Source organism: Arvicanthis niloticus, chromosome 8 (genome assembly GCF_011762505.2).
Source record: "Arvicanthis niloticus isolate mArvNil1 chromosome 8, mArvNil1.pat.X, whole genome shotgun sequence".
In the NCBI taxonomy this organism is placed as follows: domain Eukaryota; kingdom Metazoa; phylum Chordata; class Mammalia; order Rodentia; family Muridae; genus Arvicanthis; species Arvicanthis niloticus.
The window spans coordinates 19,101,066-19,115,954 of NC_047665.1; the positions used below are offsets into that span (position 1 = coordinate 19,101,066).

The window sequence follows — 14,889 nt, forward strand, 5'->3', positions numbered from 1 at the left end:
AAATAGTCTTGAGGGTAGGAGAGATGGCTCAGCAGTTGAGAGCACTTAGCTCTCACAACCAGGGTTGAGTTTCCAGCACCCATGTCCACTCACAACCAGCTAGGACTCCAGTTCAGGGACTCATTGCCCCCTTCTGGCCTCTTAGGGTATTACATGCATGTACAGACACTTGCAGGCAAATACTCATATCCATAAAATAAAATTAAATAATCTTTTTTTTTTTTTTTTTAAAGAGCAAAAAATAGAGGGCTTTAAAAAATCTGTTGACATTTTGATTTGTGTCTATTATTATTATTATCATCATTATCATTGTTATTATTATTATGCAGAGTCTCACTTTGTAGCTCTGATTGGCCCTGGAAACTCACTATGTAGGCCATGCTGGCCTTGAACTCATAGAGAACTCATTGTGAAGGCTAGTATTAAATGTATGTGCCACTGTGCCTGGCTCTGTTGATATCAGAAAATGAAATCTTCGGGCTATTTTTTTTTTTTTTTTTAACTTTTACTGGGAGCTTGGCATTTCCCTTTCTTTTGCTTGAGTTTTAAAATGTCTGTCGTTTTGCAGTGCACTGTTTCTTCTTGTGCATCTTTGCTGTACTTTCAGTGATTCAAAGGTTGGTTTACTTAGGGTGACACAGTATGTTGCACACAGCCATATCACAAGGCCTAAGGATACAGCCGGATGCTCTAACTGCAGAAAGCACACAGGGCTCTAGGCCTAGGGTTTTTGAGGAAGTTACGTCTCTTGAGTTTAAAGCTGGTTTCGTTTACATAGCATGTTTTTTTCCAGTGAGGGTTACACAGCAAGGCTGTGTCTAAACAACAACAACAACCCCCTCCCAACAGCCAAATGAGCAGAACAGGTGCGGTAAGAGGCTGAGGTTTTCTCACTGTGTTCTGGAATGTTCCTGCTTTATTCAGGGAAACCCACTTCCCCAAAGTACCAGAGATTGCATGAAAACTAGGTTAATCTGGATATTAAATATTGGATAAGCTTAATTCATTTTTAAAAATAACATACTACAATAGCCCAATAGTTTAAATTTCTGCAGGCTGTCAGTATGTGGAGCCATCTAAACAGTGCACTTGAGTTGGGGGTGGATAAGATTAAAATACATTTTATACATGCATGAAATTTTCAAAGAGTAAGTAAAGACATTATTTAAAAGAATATGCTTGAATTTTTTTTTTTTTGTACACCTTAACCTTTTGGAGAAAAATATGAAAGAAGGTACAAAACTATGCAGATAATGCTATTTCCTCTAGAAAAATTCATAAAAGTCCTTAAAAGAAAAATTCTCCCCTAATTCCTTTGTTTGTGGCTGACTAAATGCTGTTCTAAGGGGAAGATGCATTTCGGTGGGATAAATATTCATCACTTCCATATATTGGGTTTGAAGAACTCAAACATTTACAGGAAATTAAATCCTATTTTCATTAAAGCCCCCTGTTCAGAACCCTTACAGTAGATAGCTCTGACATTTAAATGGGAATCTACTTCCTTTCTTCATTTTGTTGACCAAAGTAATACTGGGAAAATACCGGAATCAGCTGTTTACCGGCATGGTACCTCGCTGTAGCCAAGTATGCCACACCATACTCCTGCTGTATCCTGCTGGCCACTGGGTTCAATTTCTGCTGGGATGGTAGGGTTTGACTTTTTTTTTTTTTTTTTTTCCAATTAGATTTCTATTAACTTTTTGCCTCGGTGTCATTAGACACTAATTCTTATGTGCTGCCAAGATGGAAGAGTAAAAGGGAATATCTGATTCATGCATCATGGTGCTGACACGGGAAATGTGACGATGACAACTTCTTAATGTGAGAGACAGGATGCCAGCGAGGGGATGGTCTCTCGGTCCTGACTCCAACCATGGCAAAAGAGTAGTGGCAGCTGCTGCGGAAGGCAATTTGGAAGATAGTGATCGAGCCGAGCTGTAGAGGCATCTGGGATTCTAAACGCAAGGATGAGGGGAAGACCCTGGGCAGACAGCAGGCTTGGAAGCCTGAAACCCTGAATGAAAGTAAGCCTGGACCACTCTGTGGCTAGGGAGGGATAGAGGGGTGCTGGCTTTTTGGAACTGGGGAAAGACCAGTCCTTTGGTATGGGAAAAATGAAAACAAGGGGGAAAAAAGACAGAAAAAAAAAAAAGTGGTAAAGGAAGCTTAAGAATTAAGGACAGCCCTTCTTGGCTAATGCACCTAATTTTAGATGTGCTACAATGTGTAAAATATTAAGAAGATTGAATGCCTAAGAGATACTAAAGAGGGGCTCACAAATTTAAACAGACATAATAAAAACTGAAGACAGAGAACAGAGATAGCTTCTTACCACCAAAAGAAATTATTTGAGGTAGTTTATGTAAAAAGAAAAAGGTATTTACCTTGGTTTGTGGTTGTGCAGGTTTTCATGTTGGGGTGGCCTTTTTGCTCTGGTGGGGGTGGTGGTGATGGAGAGCCAGCACATCTTGGCAGAAAGTCACTGGTCTACAAGGTCCATTCTACTCATGACCAGGAGCCAAAGAGAGAGGAATGGAAGAGATTAGAACCTCACAGTTCCCTGTGAGGATTCCAACAGACAGAAATTGTCCAGTTCATTCTATTTCTGAAAGGTTCCACAACTTCTCAAGAGTGCCATATGCTGGGGACTGAGCCTTTGGGAACAGCTAAGATAGAAACTATACAGTAAGGCACTACAAATTCTGCAGGTAGAAAGAGGACCAACCAAGCAAGATGCCAAACTTGTTTGCTGATTAACTGTGTGGAGGCACATTAACAGCTGGTACTCAGGATGGCAAATCTGAAGGGATTTCATAGGAAGTGGCTGCATCTCTCAGGTTTTCATGACAATAAGACCAAGTGAGGCTCGGCTTGGTGGCACAGGCCTACAATCCAGGCATAGGAAAGGCTAAATTAGGAGGGTTGTCAGTTCAAGGTCAGTATGGTCTACAGAGTGAGATTTGGTCTAAAAATAAACAAGTACAAAGAATAGAAGAGACAGGAGAGTTGTTTTAGGGTGTTATTATGCAAATGAGCTTTGATGAAGAATTTTGTTGTTGTTTTTGTAAGTAGAGACAGGGGCTGGCAAGATGGCTCAGCAGGTAAGGGATCATGCCACCGACAATGCTGGTCTGAGATCCATTCCCAGGACAAACATGATGGAAAGAGAGAACCATTTCTGGAAGTTGTTGTCTGATTGCCTTGTGTGAACTGTGGTACACATGTGCACATGTGTCTCTGTGCATGTGCACATACACATGTACAATAAACAAAGTGTGATAGTGTTTTTAAAAGATTTATTTTTATGTGTAGGAATGTTTTGCCTATATGCGTGTATGTGCAACCGTGTGCATGCCTAGCGCCCGTAGAAAACCAGGAGAGGGCACCAGATGCCCTGGAACTGGAGTTACAGATGGTTGTAAGCCACCAAGTGAGTGCTGGGACTTGAATCCAGGTTCCCTGGAAGAGTAGTCAGTGCTCTTAATTACTGAGCCATCTCCCCAGAACTCCTTTCTCTCCAAGTTTTTGAGTAGATGCAAAAGAAATCAAAGGTAATTTAACATGATACTCATACACACATTTCAACACAAACACTGGTATGTATACACTGTATGAATACTTATGTGTAAGGTGGGGTTGGCTCTTAAACACCCATAAGAAGATGTAGTGTTTCTTGAGCTCTTACTGTCCCCTGCTCTGTGTTTTAAACACAGTCTTTTACCACTGTAAACGATTCATTAGTTACTCTCTGCAATTATTGTATTCAGGAAGTCTCTGCTTCTCCATATTCTACAGAAGAAAAAACAATGACACAGGGGTTCGGGAGTGGTTACAAAGGGTCGGTAGAGGCATGGCTGTGACTGGCAAGCAGGCAGCCCCACACCAGAGTTCATGTTTGGAAACAGGTCATCCTGGAATGGGGTTAATCATTACAAAATTACATCTGGAATATGTTTGACATTCATATTTGAATGTAGTTTCGCCTGATGTTGTGAGATTATTTTCTTTAGAATAAAATAGTGGGGCCCACTTGGGACAGAATAGGGAGGCCAACAATCCAGGAGGGACCAGAATGGGGAGACTGGTGGTCCAGGAGGGACTGTTACCCATTTAACTGCAGTAAAGTAACCTTATCACCTCTCAGAAAGATGAAAGATGCCGTTTTAAAATAAGATAAACTTATCCCAGAGATGTTAGTTCTCAACTTTAGCTGGTACCCAGCTCTTACATCATGTGTGTCTGTGCATTCTGGATTCTACTTTGCAGAGTCTTTTTACTTCTGTCTATGACTTAGTGGGCTGGAGGAGCCTTGGTCCTCTGAGCTATGTGCAATCTGGCTTTCGCTTCTCCTGTACAGGTGCTAACTTGGAGAAACCAAGCCCTGCTAAATCATTGTGTTGGTTTGAAATACATTTGGCCCTAAGGAACAGAAAATCTAGCTCACAGTAGCTTAAAAAAATAAGGATGGTTTATTTCTTCGTAGCAGCCTGGAGTGAGGCAGCTGTTTGTACTGGGGTTGACTGTCAGGAGTTATCAGAGTTGAGACTCCCCCAGGTTCATGGACTTCCTCCCCTGTTTACAACACAGCAACCTCTCTTGTTTTGACTATAATGCAGGGAACAGGTGGCACCAGCCATGGCTGTTCCCTTGAGCATGGACACAAAGTATCTTAAGGACCCAGTGTTTTTCCTTTCCTCCTCAGCCTTCCCCGGCACTTCACTAGGACCCGATTGAGCCTGCTGCAAAGTGAGTTGGGGATATGCTCGGGTTGCCAGGGAAATGTGTTGGATGTGGAGGTAGAGGCTTATTTTACAGTTTGCCCCCAGTGTCTCCATTTCTTTTATGATCTAAAAAGTAGCTTGGATTACAGAGATGTGGAGCAAAGGGATAACTTCTAAGCTCATGCAGTGAGTCTAATTGGACCGTATACATTGCTTTTTTTTTTTTTTTTTTTTTTTTTTTTTTTACCACTCTTAATGGTCCTATATCTTTAATATTTAGCTTTTGCAATCTTGTTTTAAAATATTTATTTTTATTGTCATGAAGAAATGTCTTTTCAAGTAATTGAAATCGGTGATCTTGGTCCAAGAAAGTGATCTTGAATTCCAGAGATTTCACCACGCTGTTTAAACGGCATCTGCTTCTGCCTCTGTGTTCACCTGGATGAGAGTCACAGAGCAGAACGCAGTTAGAATTACCTTTTGCCTGGAACTTTTAAAAAGTTACCCTTCATCATTGCTGCGTTTCTGTTTTACTGGTGCCTGGGAAGAACAAAAGAAGTGGAAACAGAATTACATTGCCTAATTTCAAACTGGAAAATTAATGCATATGGAAATCTGTGTCTACAAACATTCAGTTTGTAAGAGGAACTGTTAAAACAAATTGTGGGAAAAAAGACAGATAATACTGAAGCCTGTGATGGTGCATGGTGGCCTTTCTTTTGGAGGTATATTATAGGTCAAAGGCCCACATAATTTTCTTTGTATCCAGGGACCATTTAAAGTGAAAGGAGGTTATTGAGAAATAGCCCCAGGATGATAGACATCAACTATTCCCATTTTAGGTGGGGGGGCTGGGGGGGTGGAAAGGAGGGGGGCTGGGGGGGATAGTCAGCCTGAATGGACATGGTTTCAATCAGGACTCAGAAACAATGGATTTGGTAGTTACACATAACTTTTGTTATTTATATTATGCTTTGCTGAAGTGTTTAATTTGTACCCTTTTGCTTTGTGAGTATTATTTGAAAAGTCAGTAAGAATTCTGTTTTGTTTTTTAAACATTGGCCTCATATAGCCCAGGCTGGCCTCAAATTTCTGATCTTTTTTCTTCTGTCTCCCAAGTACTAGGATTACAGATGTGTACTATCACCAATAAGGGTTTTAATTTAACTTTTAATATCTTTATACATATGTGACATGTGTATGTCTATATGAGTATGTATATTTATGTGTATATGTGTGCATGTATATGTGTATATATGTTTGTATGTGTGAACGTGGTATATATATGTATATATGTGAATATGCATATGTATATATGGTTGTATATGTGTACTTGTGTGTATATGTGTGTATGTATATGTATGTGTGTATGTATGTGTATATTGTGTGTATATGTGTATTTGTATATATATACTGATATGTGTATATGTGCGTATATATGTATGTGTACATATTTATGTGTATATGTGTATATGTGTATGTGTACATATGTGTGTATGTGTACCTGTGTGTCTCTGTGTGTATGTGTGTGTACACACAGATGCACATGTGTCATGGTGTTCACATAGAGGGCAAAAAACAACTTCAGGTCTTTGCTTCCTTCCTTTGCTTGAAACAAGACTTCTTGTTCACTTTTGGGTATACCAAGCTCACTGGCTCCAAGCTCCCAGAAGTTTTCCTGCCTTCACCTCTCATCTCCCCACAGGAGGGCTAGGATCACAGATGTTCACTACTGTGTCCAGTTTTACATGGGTTCTGGAGATCCAAATGGAGTCTTCACAATTGCACAGCAAGATACTTCTTCACTGAGTCACACGTCAGAGATTTCTAACAAGTCTGAACAACGTAAGAGTTGCATTTAGCATCATTCAGAAAAGAGAAACTTTTAATCGATGCTGCTCCATGACCTGTTGGTGTAGCTTCAATACCCTGCCTTATAATCAAATGTTAGTCATGCATTCAACTTGAGCAATACTAATGTTGAACCCATGCTGTAATCATAATATCATGTACCTGATATTACCATGCCCTTTAATCTACTTGTACCATAAAGTAATACCTCTTAATCCACTTTAAACTCCTTTACTTCTGTAAAGATAAATGACTTTCCAAAATCTTGGTTTTGGCATGTAGTAGAGCTTGAATTCATACCCAAGTCTCCCTTCTTTATAGTCATTTTGAACATTATGTCTTTACTGTTTGAAATATGTGTTTAAAGTGTCCTTTCCTCCCTCCCACCCTCCCCTCTCCTTTCTCCCGTCCTCCTCCTCTCCCTCTGACTGTCCAGCCTCTCTCATTGTTTATGGAGATAGGGTCTCTCACTGTAGTCAACCTGGCCTGAAACTGTGCAGGCTGGCCTTGAACTCATGGCCATCTTCCTGCTTAGCCTTTGAAGTCCTCAAACTATAAACATACTATATCCCTAGCTGGGCTTCAGCAGTCACATTTCAGTGCTGAATTTATTTCCAAAGGAATGTGCCTCTAATTTTATAATGGCACTTATAAATGAGAAGTAGGGGGCTTACGGAATTTTGCTTCCCTGCCAACTCTGTGGGAGAGGTGTAAAGAGTTCTAAGTCTAGGATTTGAACACAGACACAAAAGGCAGCAGCAGATGCTGTTTCCTGTAGGAGGTATTTGGAGGTAGGGGACATCCTAACAGGATCTCCCAAACCCTGGGCTTTACCACAGGACAGTTTATTGTATAGTAGATGCGATAGAAGACAGGACACACCCTATACCTACAAGATAAGTTGAGTCTTTTACTCAAGTTCTGTGGGTGACCTGACTAGTAACAACAACACCATGTGAAACTAGGATGCAAATCCCATGTGATCTTTTTCCTTTTATATGAAACAAAATAAAAGAGTTCCAGGCCAATTTATCCAGTGCTAAAATAAAGATGCCAGAAATAAGTGGCAGCTGTTCAACCATGTACAGCAACACCGTTCGACGGTTTGGGATGGGAGGCGAGGATGAATTATGCTGATAGGCTGTGAAGTGGGGTGTTATTTGTGCCTTTTTCTTCCAGCCATTCTTCCTGCCTTCTCCATTACCCACTCGTTTTTAAATGATTCGACTGGAAAAAAAAATGCAAAACAGCTCAATCCATTCATTTTCTTTATGTGCCCTTAAAATAAAACATCAGAGCTGTAATTTGCTAATCATATTTCATCACTTGTGACACTCGCTGCATCCAGTTATGGTTGGGGAAGTTGCTGAGTGTCTGCTTGGCTGTCATTCCATGAGGAAGGCCCATTTTGGCAACAGAAGAATGTGTGGACAAGAGCCATTCACAGCATCGCTGATTCTACACCAAAAAGCGTAAGGCCCGGGAGAGATTTGTTTTACCCTACAGCGGTTCTCCGTTTCTTTATGTCAGGGATGTATATTATTAACCTAGATGCTCAAAACAGTATTTTCATCCATCCCGCTGGATGAAAGCCATGTGAGTTTCATATAAAGAAAACTTCCTTTTGTGGTGGTTCTAATTTCATCGGAAAATATGTGTATGGGTGTATCCGTTGTTCTTCTCACTGCTGTGAGCAAAAACCTGCCGGGATGCAACTCGAGGAAGGGTTTATTTTGTAAGGGTCCGAGTGTCAGTCTACCCTGCCAGGGAAGGCCTGGCAGCAGGAGGCTGCCTGTTTACTTATATATCAAGGAGGATGGTGGCAGAGAGAGATCGATCAATGCCAGCTCTCAAAAGGCTTCTCCCTCTGTGCCTTTTTTAGTCTGTACAATTCCTGGAGTGGTGCCATCAATATCCCAGGTGGGTCTTTGCTCCTCAGCTGAACCTTTCTGAGTATTCTCACAGACATGTGCAGAGGTGTCTCTTCTAGGTGACAGATGACAAGTTCAGTCAGGCTGTCAGTAAAAGTTAACCCTCACAGTCAGTGACTTCAGCAAGGGTCGGACTGACTGGCATCGAGTAGCCAGTGTGCCTGACACCTGATTAGTCTGTGATGCTGCCGGTGTGGTTGACATCTCTAAAAATCCATCCTTTTCCTCGGAAGGCTGTCATATGCATGAACCTAACCGTTTTACTGGACGTTTCAAAAAGACATAATGCATTGCATTTAGTCTCTCAGCAATCTGAAGAGGTGGCCATCAGTGTGTCAGTGTTATAAAAGTGGGGGAGCTAAAGCGTAGAGATGTTTAAGCCACTTGTTAATGCCACAACTTAATGCCAGGTGAACTGACTTCAACTTCAGCATTGCCCTCTTCGGACCACATGGCTATTTCTCCGTAAGAATAAAGAAGCCTTCACGGATGGCTGATAGATTCAAAAGTGCTTGTCAGTTATAAGCCAAAGATGAGTTAGCAAGTATAAAAAGGTACATGACCATAGAGCCTTGGGGTCGACAAGAAGTCTGTGTCTCTTTCCCTTGGTTCTGGTTAAGAAGCAGGAGTTCTTGAGAGCAGCCCGTTCAAATGGCTTCTTTCCTAGGGGTGTGTGTTTGGCCTTTCCCAACCGCCTGTGTGATTATTGGTCTATCAAACCCTTTTGCCTCTACTGTGAGTGGAAAATTCACTGATTAAATGGAGATGATTATGGAGAAACTGTTTCTGATCCTAACTTTATTATATAGATAATCATAAGTTAGGCTGATTCAAAGTCTCCTTTTTAATCTTCTTCCCTTCCTTCTAGAATCCTTCTAATCTTCTTCCTCTGCCATCTAGAACTCCCCCCCCCCCATATGTAGTCATCCGTCACATAAAAACGGCCTGTATAGATGACAGTGGTCCCATAAGATTATATCACTGGGTGGAGTGACACCGCAGAAACTTTCTAACAGTGTATTTCTTGGAAGGTATCTGTGTCACCAAGTGACCCGTGACAGGTAAAGATTATAGACTAAATGAAAACAGGATGTGTTAGTTTTCTATCGCTATGAAAAAATTCCTGAGACACTAGGCTTCAGGGGAGCCCTGCTTGCTTGGATGATCCTGTGCCTGGATGCTTAGCCTCATTGCCTTTGGGCTTATGGTGAGGCAGTGCTTCATGGAAGGAGCACATAAGTGGTGAGAATCCAACCTTGTTGCCATTAGCAACCAGAGAGAGAGAGAGAGAGAGAGAGAGAGAGAGAGGAAGGGGCTGCAGTCCCAGCATCCCCTTTAACTACCTGCTCCCAGTGGTTTAATAAGCTTCACTAGGTCCCACCTCTTCAAGGTGCCACCATTTCCTAACTGTACCATATGCTGGTATGCTGCAGAGAAAACCCTCACACATGAGTCACTGGGGAACAGTCACAGTCCAGGCTGCAGCTTGTGAGCATTTCCTGATGGGAGGCCCTTTCAGCAGCATCTGTGGCGTGACACCACATTCCCTCCCAACATACCTGGGCATGTGTCTTACTTTGTTCCGTCTTGTTGAGTAACTGTGGCCAGCTCACTCTCCCTTTCTCAGAGGTGTCTGGAGAGGTTGAACAGGGATGGTGCAGATTACAGCTGTGCACGGAGATCACAACGCTCTAAAGCCTTAAGAGGATGGGCTTCTGCCACACCTGCCTATGGGGACAGTTAATCCGTGAATATTTGCTTCCTATGGAGGCACTTTAAACACATAAACATTATGTGACATTTGAGACTTAAACTGTTGGAGGGATTCTGGTATCAATGACAGTGGACATGACTGCAACTCCCTTCTGTACTCTCACACTACCCAAAATCTCCCTTGGCTACAGAGCTTATCTCTTGGCATTGCCAGTGTCTGTTTACATGTCTGTTTTCCATCTTTAAGAATGAGGAGCCGTTGTCTGTATCAACAGTACTGATGTCTGTATCAACAGTACTGATATTTGCATGTGATAGGTGCTCAATAAATGCTTGATAATAATGGGCAATGTTTACCAAGCATCTGCTGCTTCTCACTGCCTTCCTAATAGTGACTCTCTTCATTAACAAAATGACCTTCATGTCATTGGGTTCAGGGGTGTGGAGTACCTGGCTGGGGTTGTCTAGTTGTGGAGTATCTGGGATGTGACCTGAGTCTTCTCACTTGACACGTCTCCTCCTAACTCTATGCATCCAAAAGACATTAGCATCCATCTTACAAAAGCTGGATAAAATAAAGGAAACCATACCTAAGAAAGAAATGTTATTTCCTTGATGATCTTACATACAAACAGAATTCCGCTATGCAGAAATAAATATATTTGGCATTTTCATCCTGTGGGCGGAATTTTTATTTTTTTACTGTAAATGAATTCATAGCTCCCTTTTACTTTTAGCATATCATAATCATGATGACAAAAATATTTTAATGACAAAAATATCCTTGCATAAATGGATGGATTATTATTTACCAAACATCCTCCCATAATTGGACGCTATATTCTCCCTTCCAGTTTTACGTGATTCTGTAATTAACATTTTCATCCATAAATCTTTTGTGCATATTATATTTCTCTGTGGTTTGCAGAAGAGGATATTATTGATACTTTTGATGCACATAGCCAAAATGCTGTCTACAGAGTTGAGATTAATTTATACCCCACCAGCAGGGGCTGAGCAGGCTTAGACACGGGGCGAGGCTTGGAAGAAAGCCTGTGCTCTTCCTGAGGAGAAGACAGAACCAGGAAGCAGAACTCATGCAATGCTGGCCTTTCACACCCCGGCTCTTTATCACCCTGGCTCTTTGCAGGCTTAGAAGTGGGTGTAACAAGCTGCTCCAAGCAGAAGTGGGTTTGTCTGTCTCCGGCTGCGCTTCCATTTTGGTCTAAGAACCGGAATTGTTCCCGCCCTGCTAAGTGTGGGAAAGCATTAGGCTTTAGCCCAACATCGGGCTGATGTCAGAATGTCAGATCAAAGCATTATAAGGTACCTTTCAAAGACAGAGAATCCCATCCGGAAAATATTCTTAGAATCCCCACCCACCCCATCCCCTGCCCCCCTCCAACACACACCCTGCCACACACAGAGAGACACACAGACACGCACAGACTTGTGGACATACTGACGTGCACAGACACACAGACATGGCAGTGTAGGGAAGTAGTGTCAGTTTGAGAACAGTTCAAAAATCAACCGATCAAAGATATTTACTTGGCCTTCCTTCCCCCCACACCCCTCCCCAGGTTTTCTGGAACTGCTTTGTTAGCCTTGACACACCACAGTGATTTTTAGGGCCCCCTGTTGCGGCCTTTTCATTAATACCTGGGAGGCTGTGTAGCCTATGGCACTCCAGTATAAGAATTAGAAATTAGAAATATATGATTTGTCAGGTGTCTAACTTCATATCTTGGAAGAGGCCAGTTTTAATTATCTAAGAGAACCTGTTTCTCCTCTGCTTTTGCCTTAGACTTCAGGGTTGTGGGTTGGGTTTTTCTATCCCTTCCAACCTCTGACTTCCTCTTTTTTAGCAATTATATCTTGACTGCAGGGCACCCAGATTTCCCTCCCAATACATTCAGGTGCTCCCTTTTTATTATTTGTCTTTGCAATAACTATAGTCACTTGTTTATAACTCTTGGGCTTTTAAGTCCCAGCCAGCAAGCACACTTGCCTACCACCTTTATCCAAAAGAGGCCTCTGCTCATGTCAGTACAGCAGAGCTAGTCACATCGAACTGTAACAAAATCACCTCCTGTAACACAAAGAACCTGAATTCACCAAGGGGAAATGGCCAGCAGGTATGGGAAAACTTGCGTTTGGACAGACAACCCTATAATCAACAGCATGGGTTTGGAATCAGATAAACCTAAATCCGAGGGCTGGCTGCTGGCTCCAATAAACAACCCACAAGCTTGGCCATGTTCCCCATGTCTTCAGTTACATCATCTGCAAAATGGGGAAAATGACATTTACCCTTTTGAGTGGCTGGAAGGATTAGAACTGGTAAATTACACAGACTACTCAGTGCAAGACTTGGCCTGTGTGTGCTGGGAGTTACTTTATAATCATCATTGTTAGTTTGACTCAGAGAATTTTCTCACCTGACTTATCTTTGACAGTACACACACTTATTTTTTTTTTTTTCTTTACAAATCCAGCCTCCGTTCTGTGGTAGTGATAACAGGTGAAAGTGAGGAGAAATCTTCCCCCGGCACCCTGTTAGTGTGGTGACAAGAATCCTGTGTTCCACATAGTTCTTCAAATTTCACTGTTGTTTGGGAAACAGTATTTTCCATTGTTCTCTGGTAGTGTCTGACTGTGGGGTTAACTCTTCCTATATGGACAAGGAGTAACATGGAAAGTCTGGAGGAATGTTGGTGGAGAAGAAGACAACTCAGACGTACATACCTGGTGTGAGATGAACATGGCTGGAGCCAGTGCTTGGAGCTGCTGCCAGACGCCTGGCTAAGAGCTTGCACTCACTTTCCTCATGATCTCCGGTGGTGCCCAGTATAAAAACAATAAAATATGAATAACTGGAGAAGGCAGCTTTACCGAAGACACACCAAGTTGACATGTGAAGTGCCATCTTAATGGCAGTTCTGTAAGATGTAATTTGAAGCATATAGGATCAAAATGCTGGCCCCAAATCTATGGTGTGCTTGATTCAAATTGACTATTGCAGTCTAACGTGTCTCCTCAAATCTTACCTTCCATTGTTCTAGTTCCCTTGCTTAATATTTCCCCTTTCCTTTCCTCCTGTGATCGATTTCCCACTTCACAAAACACTGAATCTCTCAATGGCTGGCTTTTCAGTAGAGATCAAAGCTTCCTGTGTTCCTATTATGTGGAAGAGGAATGGGGAAAATCAAGACCCCTTTGACTGGAGCCAGTGATTCCCTGTGGGCTTTTAAGACCTTATTTAGGTTTCCTGGGTATGCAGTCATTTTAATAGATTGTCCATCCACCCACTTAGTGCAGGATAGTGAATCTGCTGCTGGAACCTGGTGCCTCAGGTTAGGTGTCTGAATGCTGTTTGGGCAACCAGAAGAAAGACAACTGTCTGCTGCTAGTTGTAAAGTGGGCTTGTTCTTACTGGCAGATTCTCTACAGGCTGGGGCTGAAATAGCTGAAGTCTTTACAAATTTGGCCCAATATGATTTTTTTGAATACTTGGTGATAGGTTTGGGGTATGAATGGGGAAGTGGGGTTGGAGGTGGGTTGGGGGTACAATCCTTCGGTATGGGAAACGTCTAGAAAACTGAGTTGATGTGAAATGTGTCATAGTCATCTTCAGTGGTGCAGATTAGCAGGAGAGACCTCTAAGGTTCTACATAAGAAGAACACGTCTTTGGGAAACAATTGCTTGCTCCTAATTTGATGTCTAACGGTGGAAAGTTTGTAGGAAGACTGGAAAAATATTATATCACTCACTGAATGGTGTCTGCATTGCAGGGTTGGTGTCTAAGTTCCTGTTGGGTGAACCACTGAAAGCTCTCAGCACCTCACTATAATTGTGTGTATGTGTGTACAGTGTGTGTATGTGAGTGCCCATGAATATGTACATTTGTGTGTTTGCCTGTGTATGCATGCATGCGTGTGTGTGCATGTATTCATGTGCATGAACATGCATATAAGCACACACATGTTTATTAAGGCAAAATTTACATTAGGTTTAACCATTGAGAATGGACAAGCTGGCGACACTTAGTACAGTCCCAACACGTGGCTCGCCCTCTATCTAGTTTTAGAGCATTTGCATCATCCCCAGAGGAAATGGCACATTCTTTGCTCCAGCTCCCCATGGCTGCTGGAACAAAACACTGTAAACCTGGAGACTTCAAATAACAGAAGGGACCACAGCTGCTTCAGGACCAGACCTCCTTTGAGGCTGCATGGGGTCTCCATGTGCCTCTGTCTTGCTTCCAGCATGGACAGCAGTCTTGGTGACCACTGGCACTTGGCTGCATCACCAGTGTTTCATCTTAAAACATCTGTCCTGTGTATGTGCACACTGTCATCCCTATGTCCATCTTTGTGTCCAAATCCCTGCTTCTTTAAAGGATGCCAGTCATACTGGATTGGGGATCATCTTTGACCCTCTATAGAAGTTATGGTTCTCAGCTATTTGGGTCTACAGCCTTTGCCTTTTTTGGAGTAAATACATATTGACTCATTAAGACACTAAGAACTCCCTCTTGTTTCCTGTCTTTCTCTCCTTTGGTACCCTCCAGTCCACTTCCAGTCTCTCTGGATTCACCTCCTCTGTTCATTCCTTGTAGATGAACTCATCTGACATGTGAGCTTTTGCGTGTGCTGTCTCTCATTTA

General features: G+C 42.2%; 2 long non-coding RNA genes across 11 annotated transcripts in view; one reads left to right on the forward strand and one right to left on the reverse strand.

Moving 5' to 3' along the window:
• LOC143443289 (uncharacterized) overlaps positions 1-14,889 on the forward strand; it is a 126,102-nt gene that overhangs the window by 29,375 nt on the left and 81,838 nt on the right. For 7 of the 9 annotated variants that reach the window (XR_013112128.1, XR_013112124.1, XR_013112129.1 and 4 more), the window contains one exon: positions 1,689-2,027. This is a non-coding gene — a long non-coding RNA (uncharacterized LOC143443289). Of the gene's footprint in view, positions 1-1,688; positions 2,028-4,705; positions 4,750-6,429; positions 6,929-14,889 lie in introns of those variants that run through there. The other 2 variants (XR_013112131.1, XR_013112130.1) reach the window with 2 other exon arrangements.
• LOC143443290 (uncharacterized) overlaps positions 1-14,889 on the reverse strand; it is a 51,459-nt gene that overhangs the window by 1,052 nt on the left and 35,518 nt on the right. Inside the window, exons 2-4 of one of the 2 annotated variants that reach the window (XR_013112134.1) lie at positions 12,968-13,161; positions 10,066-10,234; positions 2,388-2,504 (exon numbers count right to left, since the gene is read on the reverse strand). This is a non-coding gene — a long non-coding RNA (uncharacterized LOC143443290). Of the gene's footprint in view, positions 1-2,387; positions 2,505-4,758; positions 5,163-10,065; positions 10,235-12,967; positions 13,162-14,889 lie in introns of those variants that run through there. The other variant, XR_013112133.1, reaches the window with a different exon arrangement.